Source organism: Nomascus leucogenys, chromosome 6, assembly GCF_006542625.1.
Source record: "Nomascus leucogenys isolate Asia chromosome 6, Asia_NLE_v1, whole genome shotgun sequence".
NCBI lineage: Eukaryota > Metazoa > Chordata > Mammalia > Primates > Hylobatidae > Nomascus > Nomascus leucogenys.
Genome location: NC_044386.1, coordinates 59,454,716 through 59,472,635, shown reverse-complemented (window position 1 = coordinate 59,472,635; position 17,920 = coordinate 59,454,716). Strand labels below are relative to the sequence as shown.

The 17,920-nt window shown below is 44.6% G+C and overlaps 1 protein-coding gene and 1 long non-coding RNA gene across 2 annotated transcripts in view; one reads left to right on the top strand and one right to left on the bottom strand.

Moving 5' to 3' along the window:
• EHD4 (EH domain containing 4) overlaps window positions 1-17,920 on the bottom strand; it is an 81,376-nt gene that overhangs the window by 20,365 nt on the left and 43,091 nt on the right. The gene's annotated exons all lie outside the window — the stretch shown is intronic.
• On the top strand, window positions 463-10,247 carry LOC105739988. The gene is made up of 4 exons (XR_001115995.2): window positions 463-796; window positions 7,045-7,131; window positions 9,311-9,467; window positions 9,643-10,247. It is a non-coding gene; the product is annotated as an uncharacterized LOC105739988 (long non-coding RNA).

Genomic DNA, 17,920 nt, shown 5'->3' with positions numbered 1-17,920 from the left:
AAGTATCTGAGATGAATAATCTATTAGGTGAAAATAAAGAGGGTCTGTGGACTAAGGTTTCCATGCATTTGAAGAACAGGTGTTAGAGGAATAGCTGAACAAGCAAACTGGATTCAGGTCCATTTTTCATAAAGAAAACAAGACACTCGGTAATGCTGAAGCCCCCTGTGCACCCCTCCCTGGGCCCTTCCCCCTACTAGGAGGCCGCTGTCCTGAGTGTAGTGTTTATGCCGCCACACGCATGGATACTTCCAGTTCGTGCTTTTCATTTCTCTGTTCTGTGTCACTGCGGCACTCCCTGACTCCTTGGGGATAAGGAAGACAAAGGCAGTTCTCGGAATGTGGGCCAGAGTTTATTTTCATTGCTGTCAGCAGCCAGTTTAGGTCAGAGGAATAACAAAGACCTACTGACAGGGTCACACATAGTATGCAAAGATTTAGAGTCAAGGTTTCACTCTGAGTTCTGTCCCTGAAAGGTCAGAACAAACTGCCCCCTAGGGTAACACTAAGTGCTACTGTCATTTGAGACAGACGTGTACACAGACAGCCCTAGCTCACAGGATTGTAGGTCCTCAGCGGATGAATGAACTGGCTGTTCGCTGGGTGCCAGGAAGATGCTTTGGAGCCACCCATACATGGACCTGCATGGGGACTTGCTTTTCCAGGAGAGATGATTGATTCACCATGCTGACCTGACCACTCACCCACGTGGTCTTCCTAGTGATCAGATGGGGTATCTGAAGGTTCAGAAACAGATCAAAGAAAATGCTGTGTCCAGGGTGCACATGGAGTGAATGTGAGTTGCTTTTGCTGAATACCCTTCCTGTTGGGTCGGGAGGTATCCTTTACGGGCCGTGGAGGCTGAAGGTGTGGCAGAGAGTCCCTCGCCCCATTCCTTAGCAAGCTGGGGCATAAGCATGTGATCTAGAGTTAGACATTCACTTCCTTCCACCAGAGAGGAGTGCTGAACCTTGGGGAAATGACACGAAGACACAGTGAAAATAAGAATTTATTCATGTTGGTGGCGGCTTCCTAACTCTTTTCTAAGCCTAGTTCTCCAACTTTCCCATTAATCCTGTGAAAAATTCTCCAAAACATTTTCTTTTCTGCTTAAATTAGTTAGAATCAGCTTCTTTGGTTTGCTATTGAAAGCGATGATAAGGCTGGGCACAGTGGCTAATGCCTGTAATCCCAGCACTCTGGGAGGCAGAGGCGGGAGGATTGTTTGAGGCTAGGAGTTTGAAACCACCTGGCAATATGGTGAGACGTTGTCTCTACAAAAAATAAAAACAAATTAACTGGGCGTGGTGGCGTATGCATGTGGGCTCAGCTACTTGGGAGGCTGAGGCAGGAAGATCACTTGAGGCCAGGAGTTTGAGGCAGTGAACCATGGACACACCACTATACGCCAGCCTGGGTGAGAGAGTGAGACCCTGTCACAAAAACAAAACAAAACAAAACAAACAAACAAAACCACAATTGGTAAACAATCCTCCCCTCACCCCCATTTAAGATTTCGGAATACCTCTTACTGTCAGTTCCGAAAGAAACCTGCCACCCAAACTGAAACACAGCTGCTGCCACTAGCTGCGCTCACGCCAACCCTGCCATGCTTGTGCCAACCCAGCCGTGCAGATGCAGTCTCTCTTCCTCTCAGGGCCACCTGGGTTGAATGGTTAGCTTTGATTGCAATACTTGTGTTTAAACTTTAACTTAAATTTGAGTTCCTAACAGTTAATTTAAATATCTTTTAAAAAGATGCCATTTCAATGCTATAGTGAAATCAAAAGTTATTAGGAACAGAGCTGCCAGACTTCAGTTTACTATAAGTGACACCAATACTCATGTCTGGAGGAACAGGTGCATATCCATATTTTCTTGTGTTAAAGCAACAATGAGAGCTTAATACAGTTCGAGAAGTACAGGTAGGCAGAGCTGTGTTTGTTCTGTCCCTGAGTAGGTATAAGAGGGCTGCCTGTCACACATCAGGCAACACAATCAAAGGAGTAGAAATCACCGTGTCCAAAAGAGCGCAAGGAATGATCAAAGCTGGGAGAGGTTGGTCTGCTTACCACCTCCCCCTACAAAGTTAGGATTATTTTGCCACTTTAAGCATTTTAAGTGTACTGCACAGTGGCATTAAATAAGTCACATTGTTGTACAACCATCACCACCATCTAGCTCCAGAACTTTTTCACCTTCCCCAACTGAAACTCTGAACCCATTAAGCACTAATTCTCCCCTCCTCTCTCCAGCCCCTGGCGACCACCATTCTATTTTTTGTCTCTATGAATTTGACTACTCTAGGTACTTCAGAGAAGAGTCCTTTTGTGCCCGGCTTCTTTCACTCAGCACAACGTCCTCAAGGTCCATCTGTGGTGTAGCATGTGTCAGAGTCTCCCTCCTCCTAAGGCTGAATAGGTCTGCTTGATTCTCGTGTCATGAAGGACTCAGGCACCAAATACCTAGCTACCCAAAAATCCCAGCGGATCTAACTCCCAACATGTCATTTAGTCTGCCTGCTAAAGGAAAACAGTGATTCAGAAGGACCTAGAGACCACTGATCCTCAAAGCCTGTTCCTGTGTTGGAATGAAATAAGGGGCTTGCTAAAGTTTAGACTCCTAGGCCCCTCCCCAGAACCACTGAATCAGAATCCCTGGGGCTGAGCCTGGCGATCTGCACTTGGAAGCTCCCCAGGTGATTGCAATGCATGGTGCAGTTTGAGGATCACTGCCTAGACTGAATACCAGGGTGGGGGAATTGTACAGATAGGTTTATGTTCCTGTTGGTTAGCAAGCAACAGAGCAAATCAAATACATTTAAAGTAGTATTAGTTCCTTTTATTCCAAAAAGTTACCAATAGATATTTAGGTGGTGCATCACAGGTCGAGGAAACAGAACTGAAACATGCTTATTTGAAGATGGATTTTAAAACTCACCCGAGCCCCCTGCTTTTGCCCATGCTGGGCCATGGCCCTGGCGAACCCTTCCTCTGTGGTCTAGACTGAGTCTAGAAAGCCAGCCCAAACCCTAGCCATTCTTCAAAATATCTGGGCCAACTTTGATTAAGTTAGACATTAGTTAATTTTAAGCTCCGGTTTTTTTCACCTGTAAGATCGGGTTGTTGAGTGATTACATGAGAAAATGCTTTTATCCATACGGCATTGAGACTTTGTTAATTTTCAGCAAATTTGAGCTGTGGTTACTCTGGTTTCCTCAACTGCTCCCCATCCTGAGTTCCCTTGCCTGTGCTGCCTATGGCACCACTTCACATAGGGTATTAAAATCAGAGGGATGGGCCGGTCTCTCTCATTAGATTATATATTCTCTAACCATAGGAACCATGTCTTCATCATGGTCACACAAGATCGTGGTAAACAACGTGGGCCTTGGACCCAGACTGCCTGGGACCTTCCTGGCTCCATCACTTACTAGTTCTGTGACCTTGGGCAAATTATTTCACCTCTCTGTGCCTCGTTTCCTCATCTGTAATAATAGTGTCTTAGTGCTACCCTAGGGCTGATAATAGTATCCACAGGCCTCAAGAGCTGCAGAGTTAATATACATGAAGCATTTAGAATCACCTTGGCACCTAGAAAGCTGTCCAAAATGCTATCTACTGGTTATTTTAAAAATCTTTGTATCCAGTGCCTGGCATACAGTGGGGAAGCAAGAAATATTTGTGGGAGAAGCACAGTCTGCAGTTATAGAAGGAAATAAAATTACTTAGGGTCAAGGCGACAGTGCACTGATGCTTGAGCCAAGTGAGAGAATCAGTGCTCAGAAGTAGATAACAGAAGATACCAAGGGAACAAAAACACTGCTCATATGCGAGCAATAGAGCAGCAGACTCACAGAAGCCCAGTGGCCTTCCTTTTCTACCGGCAGGTCTTAAAGATTCCAGCTTTCTCCTAAATTGAATCTGTGATTTTAATCACAGGCACTCCCCAGCTCAGGAAAGTCCTGTACGTACCCATGCTGGCTGGGATAACGCAGGGGACACATCTGTACCCAGAAGGATGAGAATAATGAATTTTTCCAAAGGTTCTATTAGAGGGTGGTTAGGTTCCCAGGAACACTAGAGGTTAGCTACACTATACTAAGTAGTCCTGTGAAAGAAGCGATCACTTAGAACAAGGTTGAAAACCAGTGGGCCTCAGACTGAATGTGGTGCTCAGCTGCTGTTTTGTTTGGTCTGCATAGCAGTTTGTCTGTTTTAAGACAGGGTCTCACTCTGTCATGTGGGCTACAGTGCAGTGGGGTGATTATGGCTCACTGCAGCCTTGACCTCCCTGGCTTAAGCAATTCTCCTGCCTCAGCCTCCCAAGTAGCTGGGATCACAGGTGTTCGTCAGCATGCCTGGCTAATTTTTAAAAAATTTTTTATAGAGATGGGTCCAGTGTTGCCCAGGCTGGTCTCAAACTGCTGGGCTCAGGTGATCCTCCTGCCTCGGCCTCCCAAAGGGCTGGGATTACAGGTGTGAGCCATCGTGCCTGGCCTATATGGTGTTTTTAAAATTCTGAGTGGACTGTGTTTGGTCTGGACGTGCACCGTTCAGTTCTTACAGACAGCCCAGTTCATAGATGAATCCACCTGGTGCCCAGTGCTGGGTAGAGACACAACAGCTCAGACTCAGCCTTTGAGACCAAGCTCTGTGTCCTCTGAGAAGCAGTCCCTGCTCTCCTGGGCTCCTACAGGAGTCCTACAACCCTGCTGGGCTGTAAGCTGTAAGGGTGGGCCTTCTTACCTGCTGGTCACAGCCCAGAACAGTGCTGACCAGGAGAAGGTCCCAGTCAATGCTTCTGAAAGGACTGAATGTTTTCTGTGAAAAAAATCTGTTCAAAATTCCCAACATTGGCTTTAAACAATCTTTTGGAATACATCTCTCTGGACATTGAGAGTACACTGAACATCTTGGAATTTTACGAGACACTTCAAAGACAAAAGTAAAAAATGGATTGGTGAGTAATTATGGAGTGTCTAGGATGTGGTTGGAACTGTCACCGAGGGACACACTTCTTTTTTTTGAGATAGAGTCTGGCTCTGTCACCCAGGCTGGAGTGCAGTGGCGCGATCTCGGCTCATTGCAAGCTCCTCCTCCTGGGTTCCCGCTATTCTCCTGCCTCAGCCTCCCGAGTAGCTGGGACTACAGGCGCCCGCCACTGCGCCCAGCTAATTTTTTATTTTTTATTTTTTGTATTTTCAGTAGAGATGGGGTTTCACCGTGTTAGCCAGGATGGTCTCGATCTCCTGGCCTCGTGATCTGTCCGCCTCGGCCTCCCAAAGTGCTGGGATTACAGGCGTGAGCCACTGCGCCTGGCCTGAGGGACACACTTCTATAAGCCCCAAACTAGAAGCAATCCCAATGTCCCTCAACGGGACGGGATGGATACACTGTGGCACAACTCTTCAGTGGAATACCACTCAGCCGTGAAGAGGAATGAACTGCTGACCTGTGCATGGCTGAACCTCAGACACATTATGCTGAGTGAAAGAAGCCAGACACCAGAGAGTGCTTTCTGGGGGATTCCATTCCTATGAGATTTCAGAAGAGGCAAAGCTAAACTATAGTGACAGAAAGCAGGCAGTGGCCGCCTGTAACAGGAGCCCGGCTGGTGAGTGGAACGGACAAACAGGGAGCGTCTCAGACTGATGGAAAGTTTCTATATCTTGATGATGGCCATAGTCACATGAGTATGCAAATATGTCAAATTCACCAAACTGTACAATTAGATAGAATAGATGCATTTTTCACGGCTGTAATCCCAGCATTTTGGGAGGCCAAGGCAGGTGGATCGCCTGAGGTCAGGAGTTCGAGACCAGCCTGGCCAACTTGGCGAAACCCTGTCTCTACTAAAAATACAAAAATTAGCCAGGCTAACTTTTGGCAGGTAACTGTAATCCCAGCTACTCGGCAGGCTGAGGCAGGAGAATCGCTTCAACCCGGGAGGCGGAGGCTGCAGTGAGCCGAGACTGTGCCACTGTACTCCAGGCTGGGTGACAGAGAGGGACTCCGTCTCAAAAAAAAAAAAAAAAAAAAGGTGCATTTAATCATATGTTATACTTCAACAAAAATGACTTAAAAAGCAAAAGTAAATAGGAAGAAAAGAAAGAAAAATCCCAAGGCTGCTAAACTTGTTTAAAGATACACATCTCCACAAACTGCTGAATGGACCAGGAAGTTGAAATCTGTTCATCAAGGGGCTACTACCTAAGCTGGCTGTATATGGAGGTGAACGAAGCTAAAGCTAAAGTAGAAGCCTTAAGCTTTAGAGGAAATCGGCCTTAAGAACCACTCAAAGCGGCTAACCTGTATCCTGCTTTCTGGCCAAGGTGATGAAAACCTCTCCTGGTGACAGAACAGGAGTGAGAATGCTCCAAGTTTGTGAGAATTGGTTTCGGCTAGACACAATGCAACATGGCCTGGGGCATGGAACGATCTAGACCTATGTGTGTTTGCACGTACGAGTGTGTGTTGTGGGCGCAGGACTCAACATAATCATAGAACCATCCCACGGTGCTCAGTATATTTTCAACACTTATTCATGCAATTAATAGAAATTTCAATTCTTTAAGACCTTCCAGTGAAACTTGTATTAGTCTGGAACAAAAAAGAGATGTAATCAGTCCAGTTGTTTCAAAATATAGTTCCTTTCTTTGCCAAAGGACCCAAAAGCTTGGGGAACTAGGAGAAAGAATTTGTCCTGCGGAAGATCCCAGATTGGCATTCCTGGCTCCATGTTCTGGGAACAAAAGGAGGGGGCAGGAAGGAAGGAGCCCCTTCTACCCAATCAAGGGCTTCCCGTCACAGCCCCTGTGGAAACTGTGGTCCTCCATCCTGGCCGGAGAAAGAGCCACCAGGAAATGGCATAAGGGGTGAGAATAGTTGCTCCCTGGCTCAGGTAAATATAGCACGGGGGTCCCTAAGGAAGCAAATTTGGCAGTCTATTTTTAATAGAACAAGAGAAAAATAATGCTTACATTTCTTTTCAGAGCCAAGTTTCTAATTATGAGTTTTAAACAAGATGTGTGTCTATGGCCAGGCGTGGTGGCTCAGACCTGTAATCCCAGCACTTTGGGAGGCCAAGGCAAGAGGATCACTTGAGCTCAGGAGTTCGAGACCAGCCTGGGTGAGTGAGGCCTTGTCTCTACTTAAATAAAAAAAACAAAGAAAGATGTGTGTTAATGAAAGGATGCAAGGCAATGGAGGGCAGGCAGAAATGCAGCCAGGCTCCCCCTGCCATGTCCCTCCTCTCACTCTTGGGGTGGGCAGGACCACTTGCCCGGTGGTGGTGACAGAATACTGCCTAAGACTCTGCTCAAACCTCTCCTCTTTTCGAGGCCCTGCCCGCCCCTCCCAGAGTTAGCAGCTCCAGTTCCATGTGGGCATTCCTACCCCTGCCCCCAGCACTTTCTGTGTGGCTCTGTCTGTGCAACCCCAGGCTCTCCTGGCTGCATGTTCACCTTTGTGTCCCTCCAGCACCCGTGCAGTGAGCGTCTAGCACGAGGCAGGCACCAAGAGTGCCTTCTTGTCCCCAGGTTCCATCTTCACCAATCCAGCCCTCAGACGATCCCCACCCCTTCTTAGAACTCAGAGATGATCTCCAAAACTGTGAGTGTCCCTGATTACTTCTAGAATAAATGTTTACAGAACAAATTCTCCATGACTAGCCTCTGCCTCAACTCTCAACCTTTGCTCATAGTCTGTCTCTTACTAAGCCCCACCCTCTCCACTGCACAAACCACACTGGGCTCTTTGCTATTCCCCAGTAGCATCCTGTACTTCCCTGTCTCCACACCCTTGCTCAGGCTTTTCTTTCTGTCTGGAATGCCCTTTCCTCTTCTCCATCTACAGCCACTCATCCCTCTGGGGCACTTTCCTCCGGGTGGCCTTCCCCCACCCAGTGGAACAGAACCGCCTTTCCTGTTTCCTCCTGAGGGGGTCTGTAGCAGCCTGAGAGCAGGGCCAAGTCTTCACTGTGTCTGTAACCCAAAGGCCCACTGCAGATGCCTCACACTATCAAATCAGGTTCCCAGGGATAGAGTCTTATAGCTTTGATGAATTTTCGTCACAGCACTTATACTTTGAAATGGTATATACATTTGCTGACTATAAGACAGAAATTCTGAGGGCAGAGACTCCACTCCTTATTCTATTCACCACTATACACCCCGGAATTACTACTGAACACAGTAGGTGTTCAATACACTGGTTTATTCCTCCAAAAATTAAAAATGGAACTATCATATCATCCAGCAATCCCACTTTGGGTATTTGTCCAAAAGAACTGAAGTCAGGACTTTGAAGAGATATCTGCACACGCATGTTCACTGCAGCATTATTGGCATCATTTCTTTATCCATTCATTCACTGATGGATGCTTAATGGCAATAGCCAAGATGCAGAAATAAGAAAAGCATCCATCAGTGAATGAATGGATAGAGAAAATGTGGTGTACACATCCATTGGAATACTATTCAGCCTTAAAAAAAAATTCTGCAATATGCAACAACATGGATGGCCCTTGAAGAAAAAAACATGCTAAGTGAAATAAGCCCATCACAGAAGGACAAACATACATAATTCCACTTGTATAAGATATGTAAAATAGTAAAACTCACAAAATCAGAGAGGGGAACCGTGACTGCCAGAGGCTGTGGGGAGAAGGAAATGGGGCTTTGCTAATCAACCGGCATAAAATTTCAGTTAGGCAAGATGAATAAGTTCTAGAGATCTGTGGAACCACACTGTGCCTATAGCCACATTGTGCTTGTAATGGGTACTTAAAAATGTGGAAAGAGGGTAGATTTCGTAAGTGTTCTTATCATAGTAAAATACAGTAAAATTGGTTTAATCAAGTGAATTCACTTGAACAAGAAATGTAACTGATTTTTAGCAATTTGGCAGGTTTAGTTGCTTAAATAATGGTATGCATTTCTAAAAAAGGGTTGTTACTAACTAGGGAAAGTGTAAATCATCTCAAAGTAAACATCTACTATCTGGGATCGCTCAGGTATTATAAATACACTTCGAAAAGAGTCCCCTTAGTTAATAATAACAGCCACTTCAGGGCAAGGAGTCTCTGCATTGTTTCCAGGCTGAGTTTACTTTGCAACTAGAAAAGTCTGCTTCTGAAAATGTCATCGTGGCAGAGAGCAAAGTGATAGCTCTGAATCAACAACCGCAGCAAATATTTACTTAGCTCTTACTACATTCCTGCACTGCCGTGTGGGCTCCACATCACTACAATCTTGTAATCCTTGCAACAATCCCATGAAGTAAGTACTTTTATTACCGCCATTTCACAGGGCAGGGAAAAAGACTCAGAGAGGTTAAATAACCGACCCAAGGCACACAGCTGTTTCTCAGGGGAGCCCAGATTCAAACCCAGGGACTCGGATCCTAGAGCCTGTGCTTTCACCCACTGCGCTGCACCATATGTGCACCAGGATGGTAGAATCAGAGGTGAGTGTACTTTATTTTTTCCTTTTTGATTTGTGGTTTTCTAAGTGTTCTACAATGAATATATATTATTTTTATATCAAGAAAACAAATATGCATATTGTAAAAATTATTGGCCCACTTGCATTATTATTGAGGAGGTTGTTCTTTTTCTTCTACAATGGCACTTTTGGTGAAGGTCTGGATTCCAGCACTTTCCTGCCAGAGGCTATGCTGGGTGTGCCAAGCACCACCCTGAGGGGGAAGCAGTATCTCAGCAACTACACCCCCGAGGAAGAGGCACTCCCCAAACAGTGGGAGCAATGGGAACTGCTGATGACCAAATAAGCCACAGAATGAATGGCTCTGCTCCACTGGCCTTCTCTTCTCCCTGCCCCCTTCTCCCCAGCTGACCAGACGCAGGGCAGTGGCAGGGAGGGGCTGATACCAAAGCCGGTCTGGGAGACTGCCCGGAGGGAACACAACTTCCCAAGCTCCTTTTGGAGAGGCTGGATGTGAGTTCACCTCGAACCTTTCAGCTGGTAATGGCCACCTCTTGGAGAATGTAACTGGCTACCAGAAAACCCTGGAGGTTGTCTCCCAGTACCTAGCCTGAAGTGGGTGTGGCCACGGAACCTACCAAAATTTAAATAAAAGCAAGAACCAGGCGTGCCCAGGGATGGTGTTGTGCTGTTTATCCACTCTCTGCTCTTCCCACTCCTCCTTCCTTTGGGATTTTGCCCAAGACTCTGTAAATTAATTTTTCTGTGCCTGTTTCCTCATAAAATAAACAAGCTAACCTCACAGCCTGTCCCTCCTTCCTCTGGGGGATGCTGTGACAATAACAGATGGATGAGCCACATGTCCCTGAAGGCCCCTCCAGGGCAAGGGCGGGAGAGCCCCACATCACAGGTTCGTGCCACGCCACAGACATGGGAACAGAGGAAGGTTCCACGCCAGAACTCGGCCCACTGAACGCTGCTGCTTCTGGGCGTGTGACCAAGTGAAAGGGAAAATTGGGTTTCGCATCTCACTTTCCATCTCAGATTAAATACCAGATGAAGAAGCAGGCCCATTTAAAGAAGGCTGAGCCCTGGAGAAAGACAGCAACACGGTATCATCAGTCATTTTAGGCTCTTTGCTGGAGAGGGAAGTTGGTAAAATACCTACCAAGAAAATCCTGTAAGTCCTGGAGCCTGGCTTAACAGTTTCATTCTGCTGGGCCTCAGCTTCTATACCTGTGAGTCAGATGATCAATAAGGATTCTTTCTAGATCTTACATTTTAGCTATATAGGGTGGTTCCAAACAGTAAGCTTCTTTGAAATAAAAAGCCAAATTCCCAGGAAAATCGATTTAGCTCAGCGTCTGTATAGTACAGACACGAACTAGTTACAGTGCCAGCCTAAGATGACCCTTCAGATGGCTACAGGAATAATGAATGAACAACTCTAAATGACACAATTATCAAACAGTAAGTTTCATTTTATTACCTCCCTTCCACTGGATTCATGTGCTATAGCATTTGGGCCAATTTGAAGGTCCTTGAATGTTTCTATAGGTGTAATTAGTTGCCCTAAAGTTTAACTGATTGTCATCCAATTCCAAACAACTCTATACTGAAAGAAACTATCCGAGGAAGGGTTATGGAATATATGACTTCCAAGGATGCTTAAGAAGTCACCCTATCGGAGCCAAGATGGCCGAATAGGAACAGCTCCGGTCTCCAGCTCCCAGCCCGAGCGACACAGAAGACTGGTGATTTCTGCATTTCTGCTTGAGGTACCGGTTTCATCTCACTAGGGAGTGCCAAACAGTGGGTGCAGGACAGTCGGTGAAGCACACCGTGCGCGAGCAGAAGCAGGGCGAGGCACTGCCTCACTCGGGAAGCACAAGGGGTCAGGGAGTTCCCTTTCCTAGTCAAAGAAAGGGGTAACAGACGGCACCTGGATAATCGGGTCAGTCCCACCCTCATACTGCGCTTTCTCAACGGGCCTGGAAAACGGCACACTAGGAGATTGTGTCCCGCATCTGGCTCGGAGGGTCCTATGCCCATGGAGTCTCGCTGATTGCTAGCACAGCAGTCTGAGATCAAGCTGCAAGGCAGCAGTGAGGCTGGGGGAGGGGTGCCCGTCATTGCCCAGGCTTGCTTAGGTAAACAAAGCAGCCAGGAAGCTCGAACTGGATGGAGCCCACCACAGCTCAAGGAGGCCTGCCTGCCTCTGTAGGCTCCACCTCTGGAGGCAGGGCACAGACAAACAAAAAGTCAGCAGGAACCTCTGCAGACTTAAATGTCCCTGTCTGACTGACAGCTTTGAAGAGAGTAGTGGTTCTCCCAGCACGCAGCTGGAGATCTGAGAACGGACAGACTGCCTCCTAAAGTGGGTCCCTCACTCCTGAGCAGCCTAACTGGGAGGCACCCCCCCAGTAGGGACAGACTGACACCTCACTCGGCCGGGTACTCCTCTGAGACAAAACTTCCACAGGAACTATCAGGCAGCTGAATTTGTGGTCTCATGAAAATCCGCTGTTCTGCAGCCACCGCTGCTGACACCCAGCCAAACAGGGTCTGGAGTGGACCTCTAGTAAACTCCAACAGACCTGCAGCTGAGGGTCCTGTCTGGTAGAAGGAAAACTAACAAACAGAAAGGACATCCACACCAAAAACCCATCTGTACATCACCATCATCAAAGACCAAAAGTAGATAAAACTGCAAAGATGAGGAAAAAACAGAGCAGAAAAACTGGAAACTCTAAAAAGCAGAGCACCTCTCCTCCTCCAAAGGAACGCAGTTCCTCACCAGCAACGGAACAAAGCTGGATGGAGGATGACTTTGACGAGTCGAGAGAAGAAGGCGTCAGATGATCAAACTACTCTGACCTACGGGAGGAAATTCAAAACAATAGCAAAGAAGTTAAAAACTTTGAAAAAAAAATTAGAAGAATGGATAACTAGAATAACCAATGGAGAGAAGGGCTTAAAGGAGATGATGGAGCTGAAAGCCAAGTTTCGAGAACTACGTGAAGATTGCAGAAGCCTCAGTAGCAGATGCGATCAACTGGAAGAAAGGGTATCGCTGATGGAAGATGAAATGAATGAAATGAAGCGAGAAGGGAAGTCTAGAGAAAAAAGAATAAAAAGAAATGAACAAAGCCTCCAAGAAATTTGGGACTATGTGAAACGACCAAACCTACGTCTGATTGGTGTACCTGAAAATGATGGGGAGAATGGAACCAAGTTGGAAAACACTCTGCAAGATATTATCCAGGAGAACTTCCCCAATCTAGCAAGGCAGGCCAACATTCAGATTCAGGAAATACAGAGAACACCATAAAGATACTCCTCGAGAAGAGCAACTCCAAGACACATAATTGTCAGATTCACCAAAGTTGAAATAAGGAAAAAATGTTAAGGGCAGCCAGAGAGAAAGGTCGGGTTACCCACAAAGGGAAGCCCATCAGACTAACAGCTGATTTCTCGGCAGAAACTCTACAAGCCAGAAGACAGTGGGGGCCGATATTCAACATTCTTAAAGAAAAGAATTTTCAACCCAGAATTTCCAGCCAAACTAAGCTTCATAAGTGAAGGAGAAATAAAATACTTTACAGACAAGCAAACGCTGAGTGATTTTGTCACCACCAGGCCTGCCCTAAAAGAGCTCCTGAAGGAAGCACTAAACATGGAAAGGAACAACCGGTACCAGCCACTGCAAAAACATGCCAAATTGTAAAGACCGTCGAGGCTAGGAGGAAACTGCATCAACTAATGAGCAAAATAACCAACTAACATCATAATGACAGGATCAGATTCACACATAACAATATTAACATTAAATGTAAATGGGCTAAATGCTCCAATTAAAAGACACAGACTGGCAAACTGGATAAGGAGTCAGGACCCATCAGTGTGCTGTATTCAGGAAACCCATCTCACGTGCAGAGACACACATAGACTCAAAATAAGGGATGGAGGAAGATCTATCAAGCAAATGGAAAACAAAAAAAGGCAGGGGTTGCAATCCTAGTCTCTGATAAAATAGACTTTAAACCAACAAAGATCAAAAGAGACAAAGAAGGCCATTACATAGTGGTAAAGGGATCAATTCAACAAGAAGAGCTAACTATCCTAAATATATATGCACCCAACACAGGAGCACCCAGATTCATAAAGCAAGTCCTGAGTGACCTACAAAGGGACTTAAACTCCCACACAATAATAATGGGAGATTTTAACACCCCACTGTCAACATTAGACAGATCATAGAGACAAAGTTAACAAGGATATCCAGGAATTGAACTCAGCTCTACACAAAGTGGACCTAATAGACATCTACAGAACTCTCCACCCCAAATCAACAGAATATACATTTTTTTCAGCACCACACCACACCTATTCCAAAATTGACCACATAGTTGGAAGTAAAGCTCTCCTCAGCAAATGTAAAAGAACAGAAATTATAACAAACTGTCTCTCAGACCACAGTGCAATCAAACTAGAACTCAGGATTAAAAAACTCACTCAAAACCACTCAACTACATGGAAACTGAACAACCTGCTCCTGAATGACTATTGGGTGCATAATGAAATGAAGGCAGAAATAAAGATGTTCTTTGAAACCAACGAGAACAAAGACACAACATACCAGAATCTCTGGGACACATTCAAAGCAGTGTGTAGAGGGAAATTTATAGCACTAAATGCCCACAAGAGAAAGCAGGAAAGATCCAAAATTGACACCCTAACATCACAATTAAAAGAACTAGAAAAGCAAGAGCAAACACATTCAAAAGCTAGCAGAAGGCTAGAAATAACTAAAATCCGAGCAGAACTGAAGGAAATAGAGACACAAAAAACCCTTCAAAAAATTAATGAATCCAGGAGCTGGTTTTTTGAGAAGATCAACAAAATTGATAGACCGCTAGCAAGACTAATAAAGAAGAAAAGAGAGAAGAATCAAATAGATGCAATAAAAAATGAAAAAGGGGATATCACCACTGATCCCACAGAAATACAATCTACCATCAGAGAATACTACAAACACCTCTATGCAAATAAACTAGAAAATCTAGAAGAGATGGATAAATTCCTCGACAAATACACCCTCCCAAGACTAAATCAGGAAGAAGTCGAATCTCTGAATAGACCAATAACAGGTTCTGAAATTGTGGCAATAATCAATAGCTTACCAACCAAAAAGAGTCCAGGACCTGATGGATTCACAGCTGAATTCTACCAGAGGTACAAGGAGGAACTGGTACCATTCCTTCTGAAACTATTCCAATCGATAGAAAAAGAGGGAATCCTCCCTAACACATTTTATGAAGCCAGCATCGTCCTGATACCAAAGCCAGGCAGAGACACAACGAAAAAAGAGAATTTTAGACCAATATCCTTGATGAACATTGATGCAAAAATCCTCAATAAAATACTGGCAAACCGAATCCAGCAGCACATCAAAAAGCTTATACACCATGATCAAGTGGGCTTCATCCCTGGGATGCAAGGCTGGTTCAACATACGCAAATCAATAAATGTAATCCAGCATATAAACAGAACCAAAGACAAAAACTACATGATTATCTCAATAGATGCAGAAAAGGCCTTTGATAAAATTCAACAACGCTTCACGCTAAAAACTCTCAATAAATTAGGTATTGATGGGACGTATCTCAAAATAATAAGAGCTATCTATGACAAACCCACAGCCAATATCATACTGAATGGGCAAAAACTGGAAGCATTCCCTCTGAAAACTGGCACAAGACAGGGATGCCCTCTCTCACCACTCCTATTCAACATAGTGCTGGAAGTTCTGGCCAGAGCTATCAGGCAGGAGAAGGAAATAAAGGGTATTCAATTAGGAAAAGAGGAAGTCAAACTGTCCCTGTTTGCAGATGACATGATTGTATATCTAGAAAATCCCATTGTCTCAGCCCAAAATCTCCTTAAGCTGATTAGCAACTTCAGCAAAGTCTCAGGATACAAAATCAATGTACAAAAATCACAAGCATTCTTGTACACCAATCACAGACAAACAGAGAGCCAAATCATGAGTGAACTCCCATTCACAATTGCTTCAAAGAGAATAAAATACCTAGGAATCCAACTTATAAGGGATGTGAAGGACCTCTTCAAGGAGAACTACAAACCACTGCTCAATGAAATAAAAGAGGATACAAACAAATGGAAGAACATTCCATGCTCATGGGTTGGAAGAATCAATATCGTGAAAATGGCCATACTGCCCAAAGTAATTTATAGATTCAATGCCATCCCCATCAAGCTACCAATGACTTTCTTCACAGAATTGGAAAAAACTACTTTAAAGTTCATATGGAACCAAAAAAGAGCCCGCATCGCCAAGTCAATCCTAAGCCAAAAGAACAAAGCTGGAGGCATCACGTTACCTGACTTCAAACTATACTACAAGGCTACAGTAACCAAAACAGCATGGTACTGGTACCACAACAGAGACATAGATCAATGGAACAGAACAGAGCCCTCAGAAATGATGCCGCATATCTACAACTATCTGATCTTTGACAAACCTGACAAAAACAAGCAATGGGGAAAGGATTCCCTATTTAATAAATGGTGCTGGGAAAACTGGCTAGCCATATGTAGAAAGCTGAAACTGGATCCCTTCCTTACACCTTATACAAAAATTAATTCAAGATGGATTAAAGACTTACATGTTAGACCTAAAACCATTAAAATCCTACAAGAAAACCTAGGCAATACCATTCAGGACATAGGCGTGGGCAAGGACTTCACGTCTAAAACACCAAAAGCAATGGCAACAAAAGCCAAAATTGACAAATGGGATCTAATTAAACTAAAGAGCTTCTGCGCAGCAAAAGAAACTACCATCAGAGTGAACAGGCAACCTACAGAATGGGAGAAAACTTTTGCGACCTACTCATCTGACAAAGGGCTAATATCCAGAATCTACAATGAACTCAAACAAATTTACAAGAAAAAAACAAACAACCCCATCAAAAAGTGGGCAAAGGACATGAACAGACACTTCTCAAAAGAAGACATTTATGCAGCCAAAAAACACATGAAGAAATGCTCATCATCACTGGCCATCAGAGAAATGCAAATCAAAACCACAGTGAGATACCATCTCACACCAGTTAGAATGGCCATCATTAAAAAAACAGGAAACAACAGGTGCCGGAGAGGATGTGGAGAAATAGGAACACTTTTACACTGTTGGTGGGACTGTAAACTAGTTCAACCATTGTGGAAGTCAGTGTGGCGATTCCTCAGGGATCTAGAACTAGAAATACCATTTGACCCAGCCATCCCATTACTGGGTATATACCCAAAGGACTATAAATCATGCTGCTATAAAGACACATGCACATGTATGTTTATTGTGGCACTATTCACAATAGCAAAGAGTTGGAACCAACCCAAATGTCCAACAACGATAGACTGGATTAAGAAAATGTGGCACATATACACCATGGAATACTATGCAGCCATAAAAAATGATGAGTTCGTGTCCTTTGTAGGGACATGGATGAAACTGGAAAACATTCTCAGTAAACTATCACAAGGACAAAAAACCAAACACCGCATGTTCTCACTCATAGGTGGGAATTGAACAATGAGAACTCATGGACACAGGAAGGGGAACATCACATTCCAGGGACTGTTGTGGGGTGGGGGGAGGGGGGAGGGACAGCATTAGGAGATATACCTAATGCTAAATGACGAGTTAATGGGTACAGCGAATCAACATGGCACATGGATACATATGTAACAAACCTGCACATTGTGCACATGTACCCTAAAACCTAAAGTATAATTAAAAAAAAAAAAAAAAAAAAAAGAAGGCACCCTATCTAACCTTCTGATGTTATTATATATTAGGATGAACAGATCCAGGAATCCCATGTCACGCACAAGGAAACTGTCCATTCCTCATTTTTCAAGTGGGCTTTGTGTATAAGTCAGGCAAGAAAGTCTCATACAATATGTCTATAAATCAGATGGAGTTGGCTTGGCAAACATTACTTGCACTGAATTTTCTTGAGGCAAAATGCCAACAGACTCCACCCAAATGTGGTGAGGTCAAACATTTATAAACAAGGCTTTGACCATGACAATACATCTTGTCATTCTGTGGTTCAGAAGGGCTAAGGTAATGTTTCTTCAGGTTACAGTTTTCTAAAGAGAAATGTTAAACCAAGGGGATGACAACTGGGGTCAAAAAGGGCTAGAAAGCAACTTCCGACCTGAAGACCCCACCCCTCACCCTGCCCTGTTCCTCTTTTCAAACATCTTGGCATTGCACAAGTGTCCTGCATGCCTGTGGACAACAGCCAGCCCTTCAGACCAGCTCTAGCAATTAAGTTATCAGCTAACCAGCTCCTCAAGCCAAACTATTACTCAGAGACAGTTATTTCTGGGCTTATGTCACAGATGGAAAGACCCAGTCAGTGGGAACCATGGGAATCCACATGG